The sequence below is a fragment of the Gavialis gangeticus genome, unplaced genomic scaffold (assembly GCF_001723915.1).
Source record: "Gavialis gangeticus isolate Ggan-Ray unplaced genomic scaffold, GavGan_comp1, whole genome shotgun sequence".
Lineage (NCBI taxonomy): Eukaryota > Metazoa > Chordata > Crocodylia > Gavialidae > Gavialis > Gavialis gangeticus.
Window position 1 is genome coordinate 91224962 of NW_017729022.1, and position 6000 is coordinate 91230961.

General features: G+C 47.0%; 1 protein-coding gene across 1 annotated transcript in view; it reads left to right on the forward strand.

The window, feature by feature from the left end:
* The window catches only part of PIK3C2G (phosphatidylinositol-4-phosphate 3-kinase catalytic subunit type 2 gamma), a 448194-nt gene that overhangs the window by 266140 nt on the left and 176054 nt on the right, over positions 1-6000 (forward strand). The gene's annotated exons all lie outside the window — the stretch shown is intronic.

A 6000-nucleotide genomic window follows, 5' to 3' on the forward strand; every position in this document is an offset into this window, starting at 1 on the left:
GTCCTTTATACAGGCCTTTACTGTTTCCATATCCTGTAGGATAACTCTGCTATTTTCTTCAGCTAGAGTATGGCCTTCGCTCAACTCTTCTTGTAACTGATTGACCCTCCGTTCTGCTTCCAAACATCTCTCCTCCTAGTCCTCTCGGTCCTTCTGCAGACCGTCTATCTGATTCACCTGGCTATGGATTTCCCCCTGTGGGACTATCAGGATTTTAGCTACTTCTAATTTCTGTTGCACCTCCCATGGTTCTTTTGCCTGAGCAACACCACCCTCAGGAGATCGTGCCATCCAGTCTGCCATTTCTGCCTGCATCTCCTGTAGGTTTTTCTCCCTCTCTCAACCCTTCTGAGCTTCTTGAGCCAGCAACCTTTCTATTTCTCACGTCTTATCAGCCTCTGCTGCCACTAGGCACCTGATCTCTTTTGTCCCCCCTTCTTTCTTACTTGGCGACAGTTGCTGTTCTAGCGTTGCCACTTTGGCTTCGGCCCTTTCTTTCTGGGCCTCCGCCAGAGCCAGGTCGCACTCTAACTGAGCCATCTTTTCTTTCATCGCCTCCATTTCTAACCATTCAAAAAAGTTCTCCGGTCTCTGGCCGTACATCATTTCTCCTTGCGACATTACTCGCCCTACCCTTATCCTCCCTGGGTCCAGGCCTCAGTCTTTCCTATTGAATTCCCAGCAATGGGTGTCTTCCCTTTGCATCACCACTAAGCTGTGGCACTCTTCCTTTGCTATACACATCCGTCTATTTAGTCCTGGGTTCACTTCCTTTTTCTGGGGACACGGGTTTCTTGCCCATGCACGGCCAGTTTCCCGGCCAATGCACCACTCTGTCACGGGGCAGGGCACCGGGGCGGCCGTGATCCCCCTGGCGCCCTTACCGTGCCACAGTCTGGGTCCTAAATGCACCCTCCGTCTCGCCCACCACGTCTTTGATCTTATGATTATCAGTGGGAGGCTGCCTTCCGTCCCCTTGGGCACGGCGCTCTCGTACTGGCCCTACTCTGGACTAGTGCACCCTGCCTTATGGGCTCCGCGTGCCTCCTACCTCCCCTGTAGCATGCCCCAAGCCTCACAGTTGAACCAGATGTTCTTATGCCTATATGCTGGCCCCTCCCTGGGCTTGCCTTAATTCGCACACCCCCTCTCTGGGGTCCCTCAGTGTGCGCGCCCAATATGTTCGCCCCCTCTCTGGGGCCTTTCTGGAAAACTCGCCCTTCCTGGGCTTCTGTTCACCCCCCTCGCCCTTCTCCAGGCTTCTCAACTGCACACTCTGTCCTCTTCAGGCTTCTCACCACGCGCTCTGTCCTTCTCCGGACTTTTCACCATGCACTTGGCCTTACTCTGGACTGTAAACTGTGCACCTCACACTCGTCGCCCTCTCTGGGCCTGTCCCACGCTTCTCACGCACAGGGCTCAGGTGCCCCACCGCCGTGCCTGGCCCCCTGACCCTTCTCAGGGTCCTACGCCCTATTGGGCAAGTACCGCCCTCACAGGCTGGGGCTTAATACCCCACATGCAGCGCCACACCAGTGCCAAACAGCCATGCCTCCCAGGCACTGCTTGCTGTGCCCAAACAGGGCACCCAGGAACCCCCAGACTCCTGGGGAGCTCCCATGAGGCCTCCTCACACCCCTACAGCCTCACCCAGTCCTCCGGTGTAATCACAACCGCCAACCACAACAGAAACGCAAAGCCCCTGGCTACTACATAAATCCTCATCCAACCTGGCTGATCTTCTCTCATATCTCTGTCAGGGTCTTCTCCACCCCGTATCCACATGCCAATGCTGCCCTGCTCACTCTCACAAAGCTCCTACTCCTTAGGCTGCCAAAGGGAACTACTCTCTGGCCTCAGCATCCTCTGTTTATACAGGCCAGGCCCTGCCCCTTGGCGGTCAGCTGACCCAATCTGTTGCCTAAGCAACCTTCAGCTGTGCTGCCCTGCTGATTGATAGCCAAGCCCTATTACCAATGCTAGTAGCAGACACCCTAGTGTCCTGCTACACGGACCAAGGCTGCAGGGGAGGAGGAGGCCTTAGTGGGCACACTACCACATTGAATATGGGCCCCAGCACCAGTGAGGATGCACCTTAACACAGGCACAGTGTCACCCATGTCACGAGTTTTGCTTGTCAGGAGCCTGAGAAGCAATTTACCAGAAAATCCTGCACCTATCTCCTTGAAACCTGGCAAGCTTTATGGCCTCAGCAGGGGCTAGCCATGCCTGCAGTTTTCACCATGCTGTGCCTTTACACGCACACGTGACATGAGTTTTGCTTGTCAGCAGCTTGAGGTGTAGTTTCCCAGAAACCCCTGCAGCTATCTCCTTGAAACCTGGCAGACTTTGTGGCTTCAGCATGGGTTACCATGCCTGCAGTTTTCACCCTGCTGTGCCTTAACATACACATGTGACACAAGTTTTGCTTTCAAACCTCTGAGGTGCAGTTTTCCATAAACTCCTGCACCTATCTCCTTGAAACGCAGGAAACATCATAGCCACAGAAGGGGCTAACATCCTCGCAAGTTTCATCTGATTCAGGCAAGAAATGACAAAGTTATAGGCAGTTTTGTGCTTCCCCATTATAACCTATGGGCAAAACATCAAAACAGCATTGAAACAGAAAAAGTTTTGACAAAACAAAACAGAACAGTGTTTTTTAAATGAAACAAAACACTGTCCTGTTGAAACAACATAGTGAAAGTTGAAACAAAATGGGGCTATTTCGCACAGCCCTAGCAAACTGTTAGGCAAACTAGCGTATAGTCATACAAGCAGCCTTCCCCCCACTGTCCTTCTAGCATGACTGGGTATTTTCTTTTGGTGGTTGGTACCATATAACTAACCTGCTCCCAAGCCAAAGTCTGTCAAATCATCATTTGACGGGAAGAGTGTATCTACCTCTTCAAGAATGCCACCCTTAAGTAGAGCCTGGGTACCACAAACCAATGTACGGACAGGTGTTATATCTGTAATACAGAATATATCCTTGTTATGCTTCAGACAGTGAGCGTACAGACATTTAAGCTGTTTGTTGCATGATAAAAACCTTGGAAGTGGTGCAAGATACAGCTTCTGCAGTTTTGTAGCATTACATGTAACATATATAGAGTTACACATAGTGCAACGGGGTCTCCAGGACCCCCAGCATCCCAAAGTCCTCTGCTCTTCCTTCTCCATTCCTACATGGAGGAAGAGCAGATAGTTCCCTGATAGCCCGCCCAGTGGTGGGCAGTCCAAGAGCCCTTCTGGGACCTTGCTGACTCCACAGCCACTGCAGGCAGCAAAGCTCCCGCTTCTGCTCCTCAGCTGATTGGCAAAACTGGGCAGGAGGGGGTCTCATGCACTGATAGGTGGAGCTTGGGCACCCACAGCTCTGTGCAACCCATACTGCAGCTCTGCTGGCCACATGGGCTTGCTGGGCAGAGTTGTTCAGTGACAGCCTACCACCTTCTCCAGCAATGATTAAGCTCACCTAGGCACAGGGGAACTAGAGAAGCAGCCCTCTATTGCCCTCTGACTGGAGATCTCACCTTGGAGTTCACCTATACACTCCATTAGCATTACATTTCTGTAGTGCTACAAAGTGCTGATACACTTTGTAGCATTACAGATAAATGCCTGTATATACCCTAAAGGAGCAAAATGTTTTACACTGACCTTGATCAGGTTGAAGCAAACAAAATTAAACCTTGTTGGCATGATAAATATTTGAATTATGCGTCACCTGTATGTATTGATGTGAGTCATCCCTTTTTAAAAATGTCTGGTAAACAGAGGAAATTTTGTGTGTTACTTCATACGTTTGATATCATTGACTAGAGTGTCAGCATCATCACTGATGGTTTAGAAATGTTTTCACACACAGTTCCACACCAGTAATGAGCTGCATCAATGTGGTTGCAGGAAACAGGCACCAAGGAGTAAGGAAAATATGCTATGTGCAAGTGTGATTTTTTTTTCGAAGTTACAGCTCTATCATCACTGCAGTTTGCATTTAACTGAGCTCTCTGGCTTAGTAAACACAGTGGCCCTGATCATGTGACACACTGATTCCCTTCAACACCTTTTACCTGTGGTTCTCATTCTAATTGCTGTTTAACCCTGATCTCAGTGAGAATTGAGGACTTCTGGCACCCTACAGGGTTGGGCTAATTGTGGATGGTAAAAGGAAAATTTTGAAGCCTTCTGCTTCCTGCTGCTTTCAGACATTTTTGAAAATGATGTCTGGTGGGCAAGTCCAGTTATGCTGTTTATAAATTAGCTTGAGAGATAAGAAATCTTGATATGTATTTTTCCATTTCTTTATATCATTATACATCTTATTTTATCATCACCTATCATATTATCTGCAGCCTTTAGACTGGTGCCAGTTATATTATGTGAACTAACATTTTTAAATGCATTTCTTAATGCTTCTAAAAATCTAAATGTAATTCATTTCAGGGCTCTCTAAATGGTTAAGCTTAGGAATCCCTTAGCCACTGATGCATTATCCTGCAGGAACCTTAGGAAAAACTATTCAGTCACTCTGGCCAAAGTCTTATTTACTTCTGTAGAGTGAGCATTTTACCATCTTTTCTTAAATGTATTCAACAGTAACATCAGTATAATATCTGTTCATCACACCTTCACATGGGTATGGTGAAACTTAAGTAATGTTTGTAACATATTTTGAACTTCTAGCATGAAAAGCAATACATGTTTTTGTTTGAAAGTAGTTTTCCTCAAATTTTCCACCAGAGCACAATACCCTGTGCTGGCTTCAATAGCAGCTGTATAATGCTCATTATTTCTGAAAAGCAAGCCATTAATTTGTCTCTGTCTCAGCTTTTCTTTCCTAATAAGGGTGATGATAATACCAACCTAACTTGCAATGATTTTGCAAACTTTAGTTCATTAGTGGGTTTTTAAGGCCCTTAGAGATCTTTGGTTAGAAGGTGCAGTAGGACACAGGAGGTGGGTCCCCATGTGCAGGGGCATATGCTTGCAGAGGCACAAATAACAGCACAAATTTGTTCCTCTGCTTTGTGCCACATTGCAGACCCCTACACATGCACTTCAACATGTAGCAAATTGTCCTGGGTAGGGGAGGCTGGGGTCAGCACCTGTGCTGGCCCCAGCAGTATTACTTGGTGTCCTGGTGCAGCAGGGGCACAGATCTGGAATCACAGAGCCTGGCCGGCAACCAGAGCATTGCTCTGGATGGCCAGCCCTCCATTTTTTCCAGTGCATGCTACTAATGTATGATCTGTGCCTCTTTTTCCCCAGGAGGTTTTTTTTTTCCTGCTACCAGGATTTCTTGGTAGCAAATTTTACCACCTCTTGCACATTTTCACATTTCCTGTGTACAGTTTGTGGTACCACATGCATGTGGGAAACCACCCAGGTGGTCAGACTTTAGGCTTCCTCCAAATAGGTTCCTGATAATGTAGATTACAATTATCAAGATTTTCTGTATCCAAAGTTAATGAGTAGTGCCTCCAAATGAATTGCGGGCCAGACACTGATGAAATAGATTGTAGAATTAGCAAGTGCTTGCAGATTCTGATTTGGTCTGTCAGGTATCGCTTTGGTCTTAGCAATGCCAGCCAAAGCTGATTCTCAGAAAGAATTAAAATTATAGTTAGAGGTACCTGATCATTTCAGACTTTTATAAGTCTCAATGTTATTGCAGAGATGGTAAAGCACCAAGGAGAGGCTCTTATTTTTCTCAGTGAGTTTAATAGTCGCTAATATCAAGGGCTGTTTATTTTTGTTACCTGTAATGCTGATAAATATTTTATCAAGAGACCATGATTTCCAGGGTGAGCTGTTCTCCTGCCTTATACCATAACATACTGTATTTTGTTTTTTCCTTGTAACCTAATTAGAACACGATTCCAATCAGTAGGATCAAGACCAGCACAGTCTTCCAACACCTGGTTAAAGTCTTGAGATTCCATCTACACAGGTTCAGGCAGATTATGTGCCACCACTGTGGTCCCACCTACGCTA